Raw genomic sequence first — 17,676 nt, forward strand, 5'->3', positions numbered from 1 at the left:
ACACGAATTAGCAATTTCTTGTGAGTGATTATTGACTTGAACAATCATTGACTTGAACAAGTCAGGAAAGTCACTTGGAGCCGTTTCAAAGCAGCTGCAGGTCCCAAGAGCAACAGTGCAAACAATTGTAAGTATAAAGTGCATGGCACTGTTTTGTCACTGCCACGATCAGGAAGAAAACGCAAGCTATCACCTGCTGCTGAGAAAATCGGTCAGGAGGGTGAAGATTCAACAGAGAATCGCCAAAAAGCAGATCTGCCAAGAATTAGAAGCTGCTGGAACACAGGTGTCAGTGTCCACAATCAAGCGTGTTTTGCATCTCCGTGGACTGAGGCTGCCGTGCGAGAAGGAAGCCCTTGCTCCAAAAGCGGCACCTTAAGGCTCGACTGAAGTTTGCTGCTGATCACATGGACAAAGATAAGACCTTCTGGAGGAAAGTTCTGTGGTCAGACGAGACAAAAATCGAGCTGTTTGGCCACAATGCCCAGCAATATGTTTGGAGGAGAAAAGGTGAGGCCTTTAACCCCAAGTACACCATGCCTACCGTCAAGCACGGTGGTGGTAGTATTATGCTGTGGGGCTGTTTTGCTACCAATGGAACTGGTGCTTTACAGAGAGTAAATGGGATAATGAAGAAGGAGGATTACCTTCAAATTCTTCAAGATAACCTAACGTCATCAGCCCGAAGATTGGGTCTTGGGCGCAGTTGGGTGTTCCAACAGGACAATGACCCCAAACACACATCAAAAGTGGTAATGGAATGGCTAAATCAGGCTAGAATTAAGGTTTTCGAATGGCCTTGACTTAAACCCCATTGAGAACTTGTGGACAATGCTGAGGAAACAACTCCATGTCTGAAAGCCATCAAATTTAACTGAACTGTACCAATTCTGTCAAGAGGAGTGGTCAAAGATTCAACCAGAAGCTTGCCAGAAGCTTGCCTAATTGAAGTGAAAAAGGCCAAGGGACATGTTACCAAATATTAGCGCTGCTGTATGTATATTTTTGACGCAGCAGATTTGATCACTTTTTTCTGTTCACCCATAAGAAAGTCATAAAAGAACCCAACTTCATGAATGTTTTTTGTGACAAAGAAGTATCTGTTCCAATCACTCTATCAGAGAAAAATTTGTAGAAATAACTAACTGGAAACTCAAGAGAGCCATGACATTGTTCTTCACAAGTGTATGTAAACTTTTGACCACAACTGTATGGGACAGTTTATGTGCAAATAATTGGGAAAGCTTATGTGCAAATAATTGGCCCGGTTTACCTTCTAGGATATTGTTGGAGTTTGATGCTAAATGAAGTTGAGAAAATATTTTAAATGACTCCATAAGATGCAAGTTAGCGAAAACATCTGGCATAGTTTTGTTGCAACAGATGCCAATTGCAATGCCATCGTATTATTGACCCCTACCAATGTCATTTTGAACTACGAGTGACCACTGAAATACTCTATCAGTACAAAGGTGTTTTTTTTTTTTTTAAACCTAGTTGGTAGTTTGAACAGTGAACAGATAGAACCTCTGAGCTGGTAATCCCAATGGGTGCATAGTCCAGGGATAGTACACTGGACTGGTACCCAGAGTGGCTTGGTTCAAATCCTTGATGTGTTTAATGTTTTTCCTATTGAGTGGGAGAAAGAGGACAAATACGAGTTGCCATTAATGACTTCCAACAGCTGGATGGTTGAGTGGTAGTGTGGTGGACTTCCAGTTCAGGTTGAGTGGGTTCAAACACTGTGTTAAGTGGGTTTGAGTCCAGTCAAGGTCTCAATCTAGTGGCATTTCTTCCATGGACAATAAACACAGTATTCACTGATCTGAAGGTTTTATTATTTTTTTTTCCCCCTGGGGCAATCCTATAAGCCGCTGGGAAGGGGGCTCTCGCTGCCTCCAGCAGCTCGCGCCCTGGGAAGGGGGCTCTCGCTGCCTCCAGCAGCTCGCGCCCTGGGAAGGGGGCTCTCGCTGCCTCCAGCAGCTCGCGCCCTGGGAAGGGGGCTCTCGCTGCCTCCAGCAGCTCGCGCCCTGGGAAGGGGGCTCTCGCTGCCTCCAGCAGCTCGCGCCCTGGGAAGGGGGCTCTCGCTGCCTCCAGCAGCTCGCGCCCTGGGAAGGGGGCTCTCGCTGCCTCCAGCAGCTCGCGCCCTGGGAAGGGGGCTCTCGCTGCCTCCAGCAGCTCGCGCCCTGGGAAGGGGGCTCTCGCTGCCTCCAGCAGCTCGCGCCCTGGGAAGGGGGCTCTCGCTGCCTCCAGCAGCTCGCGCCCTGGGAAGGGGGCTCTCGCTGCCTCCAGCAGCTCGCGCCCTGGGAAGGGGGCTCTCGCTGCCTCCAGCAGCTCGCGCCCTGGGAAGGGGGCTCTCGCTGCCTCCAGCAGCTCGCGCCCTGGGAAGGGGGCTCTCGCTGCCTCCAGCAGCTCGCGCCCTGGGAAGGGGGCTCTCGCTGCCTCCAGCAGCTCGCGCCCTGGGAAGGGGGCTCTCGCTGCCTCCAGCAGCTCGCGCCCTGGGAAGGGGGCTCTCGCTGCCTCCAGCAGCTCGCGCCCTGGGAAGGGGGCTCTCGCTGCCTCCAGCAGCTCGCGCCCTGGGAAGGGGGCTCTCGCTGCCTCCAGCAGCTCGCGCCCTGGGAAGGGGGCTCTCGCTGCCTCCAGCAGCTCGCGCCCTGGGAAGGGGGCTCTCGCTGCCTCCAGCAGCTCGCGCCCTGGGAAGGGGGCTCTCGCTGCCTCCAGCAGCTCGCGCCCTGGGAAGGGGGCTCTCGCTGCCTCCAGCAGCTCGCGCCCTGGGAAGGGGGCTCTCGCTGCCTCCAGCAGCTCGCGCCCTGGGAAGGGGGCTCTCGCTGCCTCCAGCAGCTCGCGCCCTGGGAAGGGGGCTCTCGCTGCCTCCAGCAGCTCGCGCCCTGGGAAGGGGGCTCTCGCTGCCTCCAGCAGCTCGCGCCCTGGGAAGGGGGCTCTCGCTGCCTCCAGCAGCTCGCGCCCTGGGAAGGGGGCTCTCGCTGCCTCCAGCAGCTCGCGCCCTGGGAAGGGGGCTCTCGCTGCCTCCAGCAGCTCGCGCCCTGGGAAGGGGGCTCTCGCTGCCTCCAGCAGCTCGCGCCCTGGGAAGGGGGCTCTCGCTGCCTCCAGCAGCTCGCGCCCTGGGAAGGGGGCTCTCGCTGCCTCCAGCAGCTCGCGCCCTGGGAAGGGGGCTCTCGCTGCCTCCAGCAGCTCGCGCCCTGGGAAGGGGGCTCTCGCTGCCTCCAGCAGCTCGCGCCCTGGGAAGGGGGCTCTCGCTGCCTCCAGCAGCTCGCGCCCTGGGAAGGGGGCTCTCGCTGCCTCCAGCAGCTCGCGCCCTGGGAAGGGGGCTCTCGCTGCCTCCAGCAGCTCGCGCCCTGGGAAGGGGGCTCTCGCTGCCTCCAGCAGCTCGCGCCCTGGGAAGGGGGCTCTCGCTGCCTCCAGCAGCTCGCGCCCTGGGAAGGGGGCTCTCGCTGCCTCCAGCAGCTCGCGCCCTGGGAAGGGGGCTCTCGCTGCCTCCAGCAGCTCGCGCCCTGGGAAGGGGGCTCTCGCTGCCTCCAGCAGCTCGCGCCCTGGGAAGGGGGCTCTCGCTGCCTCCAGCAGCTCGCGCCCTGGGAAGGGGGCTCTCGCTGCCTCCAGCAGCTCGCGCCCTGGGAAGGGGGCTCTCGCTGCCTCCAGCAGCTCGCGCCCTGGGAAGGGGGCTCTCGCTGCCTCCAGCAGCTCGCGCCCTGGGAAGGGGGCTCTCGCTGCCTCCAGCAGCTCGCGCCCTGGGAAGGGGGCTCTCGCTGCCTCCAGCAGCTCGCGCCCTGGGAAGGGGGCTCTCGCTGCCTCCAGCAGCTCGCGCCCTGGGAAGGGGGCTCTCGCTGCCTCCAGCAGCTCGCGCCCTGGGAAGGGGGCTCTCGCTGCCTCCAGCAGCTCGCGCCCTGGGAAGGGGGCTCTCGCTGCCTCCAGCAGCTCGCGCCCTGGGAAGGGGGCTCTCGCTGCCTCCAGCAGCTCGCGCCCTGGGAAGGGGGCTCTCGCTGCCTCCAGCAGCTCGCGCCCTGGGAAGGGGGCTCTCGCTGCCTCCAGCAGCTCGCGCCCTGGGAAGGGGGCTCTCGCTGCCTCCAGCAGCTCGCGCCCTGGGAAGGGGGCTCTCGCTGCCTCCAGCAGCTCGCGCCCTGGGAAGGGGGCTCTCGCTGCCTCCAGCAGCTCGCGCCCTGGGAAGGGGGCTCTCGCTGCCTCCAGCAGCTCGCGCCCTGGGAAGGGGGCTCTCGCTGCCTCCAGCAGCTCGCGCCCTGGGAAGGGGGCTCTCGCTGCCTCCAGCAGCTCGCGCCCTGGGAAGGGGGCTCTCGCTGCCTCCAGCAGCTCGCGCCCTGGGAAGGGGGCTCTCGCTGCCTCCAGCAGCTCGCGCCCTGGGAAGGGGGCTCTCGCTGCCTCCAGCAGCTCGCGCCCTGGGAAGGGGGCTCTCGCTGCCTCCAGCAGCTCGCGCCCTGGGAAGGGGGCTCTCGCTGCCTCCAGCAGCTCGCGCCCTGGGAAGGGGGCTCTCGCTGCCTCCAGCAGCTCGCGCCCTGGGAAGGGGGCTCTCGCTGCCTCCAGCAGCTCGCGCCCTGGGAAGGGGGCTCTCGCTGCCTCCAGCAGCTCGCGCCCTGGGAAGGGGGCTCTCGCTGCCTCCAGCAGCTCGCGCCCTGGGAAGGGGGCTCTCGCTGCCTCCAGCAGCTCGCGCCCTGGGAAGGGGGCTCTCGCTGCCTCCAGCAGCTCGCGCCCTGGGAAGGGGGCTCTCGCTGCCTCCAGCAGCTCGCGCCCTGGGAAGGGGGCTCTCGCTGCCTCCAGCAGCTCGCGCCCTGGGAAGGGGGCTCTCGCTGCCTCCAGCAGCTCGCGCCCTGGGAAGGGGGCTCTCGCTGCCTCCAGCAGCTCGCGCCCTGGGAAGGGGGCTCTCGCTGCCTCCAGCAGCTCGCGCCCTGGGAAGGGGGCTCTCGCTGCCTCCAGCAGCTCGCGCCCTGGGAAGGGGGCTCTCGCTGCCTCCAGCAGCTCGCGCCCTGGGAAGGGGGCTCTCGCTGCCTCCAGCAGCTCGCGCCCTGGGAAGGGGGCTCTCGCTGCCTCCAGCAGCTCGCGCCCTGGGAAGGGGGCTCTCGCTGCCTCCAGCAGCTCGCGCCCTGGGAAGGGGGCTCTCGCTGCCTCCAGCAGCTCGCGCCCTGGGAAGGGGGCTCTCGCTGCCTCCAGCAGCTCGCGCCCTGGGAAGGGGGCTCTCGCTGCCTCCAGCAGCTCGCGCCCTGGGAAGGGGGCTCTCGCTGCCTCCAGCAGCTCGCGCCCTGGGAAGGGGGCTCTCGCTGCCTCCAGCAGCTCGCGCCCTGGGAAGGGGGCTCTCGCTGCCTCCAGCAGCTCGCGCCCTGGGAAGGGGGCTCTCGCTGCCTCCAGCAGCTCGCGCCCTGGGAAGGGGGCTCTCGCTGCCTCCAGCAGCTCGCGCCCTGGGAAGGGGGCTCTCGCTGCCTCCAGCAGCTCGCGCCCTGGGAAGGGGGCTCTCGCTGCCTCCAGCAGCTCGCGCCCTGGGAAGGGGGCTCTCGCTGCCTCCAGCAGCTCGCGCCCTGGGAAGGGGGCTCTCGCTGCCTCCAGCAGCTCGCGCCCTGGGAAGGGGGCTCTCGCTGCCTCCAGCAGCTCGCGCCCTGGGAAGGGGGCTCTCGCTGCCTCCAGCAGCTCGCGCCCTGGGAAGGGGGCTCTCGCTGCCTCCAGCAGCTCGCGCCCTGGGAAGGGGGCTCTCGCTGCCTCCAGCAGCTCGCGCCCTGGGAAGGGGGCTCTCGCTGCCTCCAGCAGCTCGCGCCCTGGGAAGGGGGCTCTCGCTGCCTCCAGCAGCTCGCGCCCTGGGAAGGGGGCTCTCGCTGCCTCCAGCAGCTCGCGCCCTGGGAAGGGGGCTCTCGCTGCCTCCAGCAGCTCGCGCCCTGGGAAGGGGGCTCTCGCTGCCTCCAGCAGCTCGCGCCCTGGGAAGGGGGCTCTCGCTGCCTCCAGCAGCTCGCGCCCTGGGAAGGGGGCTCTCGCTGCCTCCAGCAGCTCGCGCCCTGGGAAGGGGGCTCTCGCTGCCTCCAGCAGCTCGCGCCCTGGGAAGGGGGCTCTCGCTGCCTCCAGCAGCTCGCGCCCTGGGAAGGGGGCTCTCGCTGCCTCCAGCAGCTCGCGCCCTGGGAAGGGGGCTCTCGCTGCCTCCAGCAGCTCGCGCCCTGGGAAGGGGGCTCTCGCTGCCTCCAGCAGCTCGCGCCCTGGGAAGGGGGCTCTCGCTGCCTCCAGCAGCTCGCGCCCTGGGAAGGGGGCTCTCGCTGCCTCCAGCAGCTCGCGCCCTGGGAAGGGGGCTCTCGCTGCCTCCAGCAGCTCGCGCCCTGGGAAGGGGGCTCTCGCTGCCTCCAGCAGCTCGCGCCCTGGGAAGGGGGCTCTCGCTGCCTCCAGCAGCTCGCGCCCTGGGAAGGGGGCTCTCGCTGCCTCCAGCAGCTCGCGCCCTGGGAAGGGGGCTCTCGCTGCCTCCAGCAGCTCGCGCCCTGGGAAGGGGGCTCTCGCTGCCTCCAGCAGCTCGCGCCCTGGGAAGGGGGCTCTCGCTGCCTCCAGCAGCTCGCGCCCTGGGAAGGGGGCTCTCGCTGCCTCCAGCAGCTCGCGCCCTGGGAAGGGGGCTCTCGCTGCCTCCAGCAGCTCGCGCCCTGGGAAGGGGGCTCTCGCTGCCTCCAGCAGCTCGCGCCCTGGGAAGGGGGCTCTCGCTGCCTCCAGCAGCTCGCGCCCTGGGAAGGGGGCTCTCGCTGCCTCCAGCAGCTCGCGCCCTGGGAAGGGGGCTCTCGCTGCCTCCAGCAGCTCGCGCCCTGGGAAGGGGGCTCTCGCTGCCTCCAGCAGCTCGCGCCCTGGGAAGGGGGCTCTCGCTGCCTCCAGCAGCTCGCGCCCTGGGAAGGGGGCTCTCGCTGCCTCCAGCAGCTCGCGCCCTGGGAAGGGGGCTCTCGCTGCCTCCAGCAGCTCGCGCCCTGGGAAGGGGGCTCTCGCTGCCTCCAGCAGCTCGCGCCCTGGGAAGGGGGCTCTCGCTGCCTCCAGCAGCTCGCGCCCTGGGAAGGGGGCTCTCGCTGCCTCCAGCAGCTCGCGCCCTGGGAAGGGGGCTCTCGCTGCCTCCAGCAGCTCGCGCCCTGGGAAGGGGGCTCTCGCTGCCTCCAGCAGCTCGCGCCCTGGGAAGGGGGCTCTCGCTGCCTCCAGCAGCTCGCGCCCTGGGAAGGGGGCTCTCGCTGCCTCCAGCAGCTCGCGCCCTGGGAAGGGGGCTCTCGCTGCCTCCAGCAGCTCGCGCCCTGGGAAGGGGGCTCTCGCTGCCTCCAGCAGCTCGCGCCCTGGGAAGGGGGCTCTCGCTGCCTCCAGCAGCTCGCGCCCTGGGAAGGGGGCTCTCGCTGCCTCCAGCAGCTCGCGCCCTGGGAAGGGGGCTCTCGCTGCCTCCAGCAGCTCGCGCCCTGGGAAGGGGGCTCTCGCTGCCTCCAGCAGCTCGCGCCCTGGGAAGGGGGCTCTCGCTGCCTCCAGCAGCTCGCGCCCTGGGAAGGGGGCTCTCGCTGCCTCCAGCAGCTCGCGCCCTGGGAAGGGGGCTCTCGCTGCCTCCAGCAGCTCGCGCCCTGGGAAGGGGGCTCTCGCTGCCTCCAGCAGCTCGCGCCCTGGGAAGGGGGCTCTCGCTGCCTCCAGCAGCTCGCGCCCTGGGAAGGGGGCTCTCGCTGCCTCCAGCAGCTCGCGCCCTGGGAAGGGGGCTCTCGCTGCCTCCAGCAGCTCGCGCCCTGGGAAGGGGGCTCTCGCTGCCTCCAGCAGCTCGCGCCCTGGGAAGGGGGCTCTCGCTGCCTCCAGCAGCTCGCGCCCTGGGAAGGGGGCTCTCGCTGCCTCCAGCAGCTCGCGCCCTGGGAAGGGGGCTCTCGCTGCCTCCAGCAGCTCGCGCCCTGGGAAGGGGGCTCTCGCTGCCTCCAGCAGCTCGCGCCCTGGGAAGGGGGCTCTCGCTGCCTCCAGCAGCTCGCGCCCTGGGAAGGGGGCTCTCGCTGCCTCCAGCAGCTCGCGCCCTGGGAAGGGGGCTCTCGCTGCCTCCAGCAGCTCGCGCCCTGGGAAGGGGGCTCTCGCTGCCTCCAGCAGCTCGCGCCCTGGGAAGGGGGCTCTCGCTGCCTCCAGCAGCTCGCGCCCTGGGAAGGGGGCTCTCGCTGCCTCCAGCAGCTCGCGCCCTGGGAAGGGGGCTCTCGCTGCCTCCAGCAGCTCGCGCCCTGGGAAGGGGGCTCTCGCTGCCTCCAGCAGCTCGCGCCCTGGGAAGGGGGCTCTCGCTGCCTCCAGCAGCTCGCGCCCTGGGAAGGGGGCTCTCGCTGCCTCCAGCAGCTCGCGCCCTGGGAAGGGGGCTCTCGCTGCCTCCAGCAGCTCGCGCCCTGGGAAGGGGGCTCTCGCTGCCTCCAGCAGCTCGCGCCCTGGGAAGGGGGCTCTCGCTGCCTCCAGCAGCTCGCGCCCTGGGAAGGGGGCTCTCGCTGCCTCCAGCAGCTCGCGCCCTGGGAAGGGGGCTCTCGCTGCCTCCAGCAGCTCGCGCCCTGGGAAGGGGGCTCTCGCTGCCTCCAGCAGCTCGCGCCCTGGGAAGGGGGCTCTCGCTGCCTCCAGCAGCTCGCGCCCTGGGAAGGGGGCTCTCGCTGCCTCCAGCAGCTCGCGCCCTGGGAAGGGGGCTCTCGCTGCCTCCAGCAGCTCGCGCCCTGGGAAGGGGGCTCTCGCTGCCTCCAGCAGCTCGCGCCCTGGGAAGGGGGCTCTCGCTGCCTCCAGCAGCTCGCGCCCTGGGAAGGGGGCTCTCGCTGCCTCCAGCAGCTCGCGCCCTGGGAAGGGGGCTCTCGCTGCCTCCAGCAGCTCGCGCCCTGGGAAGGGGGCTCTCGCTGCCTCCAGCAGCTCGCGCCCTGGGAAGGGGGCTCTCGCTGCCTCCAGCAGCTCGCGCCCTGGGAAGGGGGCTCTCGCTGCCTCCAGCAGCTCGCGCCCTGGGAAGGGGGCTCTCGCTGCCTCCAGCAGCTCGCGCCCTGGGAAGGGGGCTCTCGCTGCCTCCAGCAGCTCGCGCCCTGGGAAGGGGGCTCTCGCTGCCTCCAGCAGCTCGCGCCCTGGGAAGGGGGCTCTCGCTGCCTCCAGCAGCTCGCGCCCTGGGAAGGGGGCTCTCGCTGCCTCCAGCAGCTCGCGCCCTGGGAAGGGGGCTCTCGCTGCCTCCAGCAGCTCGCGCCCTGGGAAGGGGGCTCTCGCTGCCTCCAGCAGCTCGCGCCCTGGGAAGGGGGCTCTCGCTGCCTCCAGCAGCTCGCGCCCTGGGAAGGGGGCTCTCGCTGCCTCCAGCAGCTCGCGCCCTGGGAAGGGGGCTCTCGCTGCCTCCAGCAGCTCGCGCCCTGGGAAGGGGGCTCTCGCTGCCTCCAGCAGCTCGCGCCCTGGGAAGGGGGCTCTCGCTGCCTCCAGCAGCTCGCGCCCTGGGAAGGGGGCTCTCGCTGCCTCCAGCAGCTCGCGCCCTGGGAAGGGGGCTCTCGCTGCCTCCAGCAGCTCGCGCCCTGGGAAGGGGGCTCTCGCTGCCTCCAGCAGCTCGCGCCCTGGGAAGGGGGCTCTCGCTGCCTCCAGCAGCTCGCGCCCTGGGAAGGGGGCTCTCGCTGCCTCCAGCAGCTCGCGCCCTGGGAAGGGGGCTCTCGCTGCCTCCAGCAGCTCGCGCCCTGGGAAGGGGGCTCTCGCTGCCTCCAGCAGCTCGCGCCCTGGGAAGGGGGCTCTCGCTGCCTCCAGCAGCTCGCGCCCTGGGAAGGGGGCTCTCGCTGCCTCCAGCAGCTCGCGCCCTGGGAAGGGGGCTCTCGCTGCCTCCAGCAGCTCGCGCCCTGGGAAGGGGGCTCTCGCTGCCTCCAGCAGCTCGCGCCCTGGGAAGGGGGCTCTCGCTGCCTCCAGCAGCTCGCGCCCTGGGAAGGGGGCTCTCGCTGCCTCCAGCAGCTCGCGCCCTGGGAAGGGGGCTCTCGCTGCCTCCAGCAGCTCGCGCCCTGGGAAGGGGGCTCTCGCTGCCTCCAGCAGCTCGCGCCCTGGGAAGGGGGCTCTCGCTGCCTCCAGCAGCTCGCGCCCTGGGAAGGGGGCTCTCGCTGCCTCCAGCAGCTCGCGCCCTGGGAAGGGGGCTCTCGCTGCCTCCAGCAGCTCGCGCCCTGGGAAGGGGGCTCTCGCTGCCTCCAGCAGCTCGCGCCCTGGGAAGGGGGCTCTCGCTGCCTCCAGCAGCTCGCGCCCTGGGAAGGGGGCTCTCGCTGCCTCCAGCAGCTCGCGCCCTGGGAAGGGGGCTCTCGCTGCCTCCAGCAGCTCGCGCCCTGGGAAGGGGGCTCTCGCTGCCTCCAGCAGCTCGCGCCCTGGGAAGGGGGCTCTCGCTGCCTCCAGCAGCTCGCGCCCTGGGAAGGGGGCTCTCGCTGCCTCCAGCAGCTCGCGCCCTGGGAAGGGGGCTCTCGCTGCCTCCAGCAGCTCGCGCCCTGGGAAGGGGGCTCTCGCTGCCTCCAGCAGCTCGCGCCCTGGGAAGGGGGCTCTCGCTGCCTCCAGCAGCTCGCGCCCTGGGAAGGGGGCTCTCGCTGCCTCCAGCAGCTCGCGCCCTGGGAAGGGGGCTCTCGCTGCCTCCAGCAGCTCGCGCCCTGGGAAGGGGGCTCTCGCTGCCTCCAGCAGCTCGCGCCCTGGGAAGGGGGCTCTCGCTGCCTCCAGCAGCTCGCGCCCTGGGAAGGGGGCTCTCGCTGCCTCCAGCAGCTCGCGCCCTGGGAAGGGGGCTCTCGCTGCCTCCAGCAGCTCGCGCCCTGGGAAGGGGGCTCTCGCTGCCTCCAGCAGCTCGCGCCCTGGGAAGGGGGCTCTCGCTGCCTCCAGCAGCTCGCGCCCTGGGAAGGGGGCTCTCGCTGCCTCCAGCAGCTCGCGCCCTGGGAAGGGGGCTCTCGCTGCCTCCAGCAGCTCGCGCCCTGGGAAGGGGGCTCTCGCTGCCTCCAGCAGCTCGCGCCCTGGGAAGGGGGCTCTCGCTGCCTCCAGCAGCTCGCGCCCTGGGAAGGGGGCTCTCGCTGCCTCCAGCAGCTCGCGCCCTGGGAAGGGGGCTCTCGCTGCCTCCAGCAGCTCGCGCCCTGGGAAGGGGGCTCTCGCTGCCTCCAGCAGCTCGCGCCCTGGGAAGGGGGCTCTCGCTGCCTCCAGCAGCTCGCGCCCTGGGAAGGGGGCTCTCGCTGCCTCCAGCAGCTCGCGCCCTGGGAAGGGGGCTCTCGCTGCCTCCAGCAGCTCGCGCCCTGGGAAGGGGGCTCTCGCTGCCTCCAGCAGCTCGCGCCCTGGGAAGGGGGCTCTCGCTGCCTCCAGCAGCTCGCGCCCTGGGAAGGGGGCTCTCGCTGCCTCCAGCAGCTCGCGCCCTGGGAAGGGGGCTCTCGCTGCCTCCAGCAGCTCGCGCCCTGGGAAGGGGGCTCTCGCTGCCTCCAGCAGCTCGCGCCCTGGGAAGGGGGCTCTCGCTGCCTCCAGCAGCTCGCGCCCTGGGAAGGGGGCTCTCGCTGCCTCCAGCAGCTCGCGCCCTGGGAAGGGGGCTCTCGCTGCCTCCAGCAGCTCGCGCCCTGGGAAGGGGGCTCTCGCTGCCTCCAGCAGCTCGCGCCCTGGGAAGGGGGCTCTCGCTGCCTCCAGCAGCTCGCGCCCTGGGAAGGGGGCTCTCGCTGCCTCCAGCAGCTCGCGCCCTGGGAAGGGGGCTCTCGCTGCCTCCAGCAGCTCGCGCCCTGGGAAGGGGGCTCTCGCTGCCTCCAGCAGCTCGCGCCCTGGGAAGGGGGCTCTCGCTGCCTCCAGCAGCTCGCGCCCTGGGAAGGGGGCTCTCGCTGCCTCCAGCAGCTCGCGCCCTGGGAAGGGGGCTCTCGCTGCCTCCAGCAGCTCGCGCCCTGGGAAGGGGGCTCTCGCTGCCTCCAGCAGCTCGCGCCCTGGGAAGGGGGCTCTCGCTGCCTCCAGCAGCTCGCGCCCTGGGAAGGGGGCTCTCGCTGCCTCCAGCAGCTCGCGCCCTGGGAAGGGGGCTCTCGCTGCCTCCAGCAGCTCGCGCCCTGGGAAGGGGGCTCTCGCTGCCTCCAGCAGCTCGCGCCCTGGGAAGGGGGCTCTCGCTGCCTCCAGCAGCTCGCGCCCTGGGAAGGGGGCTCTCGCTGCCTCCAGCAGCTCGCGCCCTGGGAAGGGGGCTCTCGCTGCCTCCAGCAGCTCGCGCCCTGGGAAGGGGGCTCTCGCTGCCTCCAGCAGCTCGCGCCCTGGGAAGGGGGCTCTCGCTGCCTCCAGCAGCTCGCGCCCTGGGAAGGGGGCTCTCGCTGCCTCCAGCAGCTCGCGCCCTGGGAAGGGGGCTCTCGCTGCCTCCAGCAGCTCGCGCCCTGGGAAGGGGGCTCTCGCTGCCTCCAGCAGCTCGCGCCCTGGGAAGGGGGCTCTCGCTGCCTCCAGCAGCTCGCGCCCTGGGAAGGGGGCTCTCGCTGCCTCCAGCAGCTCGCGCCCTGGGAAGGGGGCTCTCGCTGCCTCCAGCAGCTCGCGCCCTGGGAAGGGGGCTCTCGCTGCCTCCAGCAGCTCGCGCCCTGGGAAGGGGGCTCTCGCTGCCTCCAGCAGCTCGCGCCCTGGGAAGGGGGCTCTCGCTGCCTCCAGCAGCTCGCGCCCTGGGAAGGGGGCTCTCGCTGCCTCCAGCAGCTCGCGCCCTGGGAAGGGGGCTCTCGCTGCCTCCAGCAGCTCGCGCCCTGGGAAGGGGGCTCTCGCTGCCTCCAGCAGCTCGCGCCCTGGGAAGGGGGCTCTCGCTGCCTCCAGCAGCTCGCGCCCTGGGAAGGGGGCTCTCGCTGCCTCCAGCAGCTCGCGCCCTGGGAAGGGGGCTCTCGCTGCCTCCAGCAGCTCGCGCCCTGGGAAGGGGGCTCTCGCTGCCTCCAGCAGCTCGCGCCCTGGGAAGGGGGCTCTCGCTGCCTCCAGCAGCTCGCGCCCTGGGAAGGGGGCTCTCGCTGCCTCCAGCAGCTCGCGCCCTGGGAAGGGGGCTCTCGCTGCCTCCAGCAGCTCGCGCCCTGGGAAGGGGGCTCTCGCTGCCTCCAGCAGCTCGCGCCCTGGGAAGGGGGCTCTCGCTGCCTCCAGCAGCTCGCGCCCTGGGAAGGGGGCTCTCGCTGCCTCCAGCAGCTCGCGCCCTGGGAAGGGGGCTCTCGCTGCCTCCAGCAGCTCGCGCCCTGGGAAGGGGGCTCTCGCTGCCTCCAGCAGCTCGCGCCCTGGGAAGGGGGCTCTCGCTGCCTCCAGCAGCTCGCGCCCTGGGAAGGGGGCTCTCGCTGCCTCCAGCAGCTCGCGCCCTGGGAAGGGGGCTCTCGCTGCCTCCAGCAGCTCGCGCCCTGGGAAGGGGGCTCTCGCTGCCTCCAGCAGCTCGCGCCCTGGGAAGGGGGCTCTCGCTGCCTCCAGCAGCTCGCGCCCTGGGAAGGGGGCTCTCGCTGCCTCCAGCAGCTCGCGCCCTGGGAAGGGGGCTCTCGCTGCCTCCAGCAGCTCGCGCCCTGGGAAGGGGGCTCTCGCTGCCTCCAGCAGCTCGCGCCCTGGGAAGGGGGCTCTCGCTGCCTCCAGCAGCTCGCGCCCTGGGAAGGGGGCTCTCGCTGCCTCCAGCAGCTCGCGCCCTGGGAAGGGGGCTCTCGCTGCCTCCAGCAGCTCGCGCCCTGGGAAGGGGGCTCTCGCTGCCTCCAGCAGCTCGCGCCCTGGGAAGGGGGCTCTCGCTGCCTCCAGCAGCTCGCGCCCTGGGAAGGGGGCTCTCGCTGCCTCCAGCAGCTCGCGCCCTGGGAAGGGGGCTCTCGCTGCCTCCAGCAGCTCGCGCCCTGGGAAGGGGGCTCTCGCTGCCTCCAGCAGCTCGCGCCCTGGGAAGGGGGCTCTCGCTGCCTCCAGCAGCTCGCGCCCTGGGAAGGGGGCTCTCGCTGCCTCCAGCAGCTCGCGCCCTGGGAAGGGGGCTCTCGCTGCCTCCAGCAGCTCGCGCCCTGGGAAGGGGGCTCTCGCTGCCTCCAGCAGCTCGCGCCCTGGGAAGGGGGCTCTCGCTGCCTCCAGCAGCTCGCGCCCTGGGAAGGGGGCTCTCGCTGCCTCCAGCAGCTCGCGCCCTGGGAAGGGGGCTCTCGCTGCCTCCAGCAGCTCGCGCCCTGGGAAGGGGGCTCTCGCTGCCTCCAGCAGCTCGCGCCCTGGGAAGGGGGCTCTCGCTGCCTCCAGCAGCTCGCGCCCTGGGAAGGGGGCTCTCGCTGCCTCCAGCAGCTCGCGCCCTGGGAAGGGGGCTCTCGCTGCCTCCAGCAGCTCGCGCCCTGGGAAGGGGGCTCTCGCTGCCTCCAGCAGCTCGCGCCCTGGGAAGGGGGCTCTCGCTGCCTCCAGCAGCTCGCGCCCTGGGAAGGGGGCTCTCGCTGCCTCCAGCAGCTCGCGCCCTGGGAAGGGGGCTCTCGCTGCCTCCAGCAGCTCGCGCCCTGGGAAGGGGGCTCTCGCTGCCTCCAGCAGCTCGCGCCCTGGGAAGGGGGCTCTCGCTGCCTCCAGCAGCTCGCGCCCTGGGAAGGGGGCTCTCGCTGCCTCCAGCAGCTCGCGCCCTGGGAAGGGGGCTCTCGCTGCCTCCAGCAGCTCGCGCCCTGGGAAGGGGGCTCTCGCTGCCTCCAGCAGCTCGCGCCCTGGGAAGGGGGCTCTCGCTGCCTCCAGCAGCTCGCGCCCTGGGAAGGGGGCTCTCGCTGCCTCCAGCAGCTCGCGCCCTGGGAAGGGGGCTCTCGCTGCCTCCAGCAGCTCGCGCCCTGGGAAGGGGGCTCTCGCTGCCTCCAGCAGCTCGCGCCCTGGGAAGGGGGCTCTCGCTGCCTCCAGCAGCTCGCGCCCTGGGAAGGGGGCTCTCGCTGCCTCCAGCAGCTCGCGCCCTGGGAAGGGGGCTCTCGCTGCCTCCAGCAGCTCGCGCCCTGGGAAGGGGGCTCTCGCTGCCTCCAGCAGCTCGCGCCCTGGGAAGGGGGCTCTCGCTGCCTCCAGCAGCTCGCGCCCTGGGAAGGGGGCTCTCGCTGCCTCCAGCAGCTCGCGCCCTGGGAAGGGGGCTCTCGCTGCCTCCAGCAGCTCGCGCCCTGGGAAGGGGGCTCTCGCTGCCTCCAGCAGCTCGCGCCCTGGGAAGGGGGCTCTCGCTGCCTCCAGCCAGCAAAAAAAAAAAAAAAAAAAAAAAAAAAATTGATTCGGGGGACACACAAGATTTGAACCCATATAGTCTGGGTTTTACCTTCACCACACTACTCCTAGAGTATCCAGTCATTGGGATTTGTTGCTCGAAACTGCATCCATCCAATGTTCGAACCACATAATGGAGCATTAGCTAAACAATAGCTTCAGTACATTGTGAGCGTGCACAAGATTTGAACCCACACCCACTGGGTCTTAATCCAGGGCACTGCCACTGTGCTAACCAGACATCTGTGGCAAGGGACTGGCAGTGAAATACTTACGCAGAAGCATTTACTTTTCAGACTGGGACAAGAAAAACATCAGTGAGCAATTTGCAGCAGCTTTCAACACCCTCATTCTGGGGTTTACCTGGTTTCAAATTTGTTTGTCAAACGTTTACAATTATCCAAAGTTTGGACAGTGCATTAATGAGCAAAAAATAAAAACATGCGATAGCAGGTTTGAACCACAATTCTCTGTTGAGTTCATCAGCAGTACTGGCAACTGAGCCATGGAGGTGTCTAAACAAAAATGCAAAAAAAACAATTAAATCCAATTACTTTGTACTAATTAAATGAGTGTCTTCGGTGGCCACTAGTGGTTCAAATAGAGATCGGTATAGACACTACTCACCTACGTCACAAAATGACGTGTCGCTGTATCCGGCCGCCATATTGTCCGTATTTTTTAGACTTATTCTCATTGTTTTCAATTAGTCGTGCAAGTTATAGAGCAATTCATGGAAGCCCCGGTGTTATCTGACGCTGTAAACTCATCGGATGTGTTGCATAAAAGGCGTTATGTGGAAAAGCTTCAGTTTATCCATTCGCCAGATCCATATTTGATGCCTAAATCGATGTTTTTCGACCCGCTGTCTTCGCCGTCTTTGCCTGACCCGGATATTTACAACTATCTTGTCCACGCAAAATCAGCCTATTCTCACGAAAGCTTGAAAAACTTTAAGAGCTTGGAGGCTTATAAATGCTACGTTGCTGGTTGGGTGAAACAGGTCCTCGTACACGAAAATTCAGCAGGAATCTTGTGCTCGGGAAGGTGAGTTATGAAATTTTCGATTCAAAATCTTTTGTTCTTGCTAACATCCACTGTCAAGTCTAATGTATTTCATGTCATTTGTCAATGGAGCTAGGGCTTTTAATGTTTATATGGTTTAGCGATAGCACTCTCACTACATACATATATAATATGTAATAAATATGAAGTGCGATAGCACTACTCCAGATTGTCCCTAGTTGAATTTGTTTTTTGGCTTTTGACCTCAATAGTGAAATTGTAAATTAATTGTATGACAACTGTCTTATTATCCCCTTATAATAATATATTTTCAGGTAGTTCATACAACATCTGAGTGTATGTTGTCAGCGATTAGCCTAGCAATGATCTTAATTGTGGTTGTCAGCCCAAAACCCTCTAAATATATATTAAATGCATCTTAACAGATATAAAATGACTACTACATAATCTGTGGTAGTCGTTTGGAGCCCAGTTTTCTCGTCGAATTGCAGCAGTCAATCTCGCTCTCCTCTCCGGGTCTCTCGGAATACGGTAAAACTTCAAGTCTCTCCGTCTATCTTCTCTGTTTTTGCAACCGACCGCCACACACGACTTCACCATTTTTATTATTATTGTTAACGAGCAGAAAAACACGCCATAATAGGAGGAATTTATGAAGCGCTAATGCATTAACATGACGAGTATACGGACAACATGGCGCGGGGGCGTGGCTGTGACGTCACATGAGTAGGGTCTATAGGCCTGTAATGGCGTACCGCAAGCAAAACGTCACTTCCGCTCATTAATATTCATGGCATTAGCTACTGTTGCTAAGCTGGGACAAAGCTAGGACAAGCCTACGTTTGTCCCTAATAGGAAATGAATGGAAATCGTGTACGAAGATGTTTACAGCGCTAAACCTACCAATTCTCTCCGAAAATGATGTGCTTGGTGCCAAATTGACTGGCATAGATGTGGAAGAACATAAAAATGTTCAGTTAAAGAGATGGCTTTAGTGTCGAAGGCTGAAAAAGACGAAAAAAACGAGCCGACCTAAGCATAGCTTTAGCTTTTTTATCGATGCGACTGACAATGACATTCTCCTGTTTCAACAAGCTATCCTTTACCATCAGCCCTGTCTTTCTTATATATTCTCTGGTTGACCTACGTCTCTTACCGTTCTTGGGGGTAATTTAGTTAGCTTTGTGTAGCGATCGCAAATGCTACTCAGTGACAGCCAACGAACACTTTTAATTTTTTCATTGATAACACATCTTAATCCTATAATTTATTTACACTTCCCCCTTAAAGTTTATATATATATATATATATATATAACAGAAACGGTAACAGTGGCAGTCAGATATCATTGTTCATACCATTCATTGTCAGACAGAAGCAGTACAGCACAACGTTACGCCAAAAAAATAAAAGTGAAAATATAAAAATGGCTTACCTCTTTGTCCTCTGAAAGACCATGCCAATCCAACATAATGTTTACTGCATATGAAACGTGAATGGATTCGCCGAGCTGGTGTTAAACTCTGCGCAAGTTGATTCGGTTTTCACATTTTTTCCTCCCGCGTTTTTGGCTTC

The sequence above is a fragment of the Corythoichthys intestinalis genome, chromosome 13 (genome assembly GCF_030265065.1).
Source record: "Corythoichthys intestinalis isolate RoL2023-P3 chromosome 13, ASM3026506v1, whole genome shotgun sequence".
Classification (NCBI taxonomy): Eukaryota; Metazoa; Chordata; class Actinopteri; order Syngnathiformes; family Syngnathidae; genus Corythoichthys; species Corythoichthys intestinalis.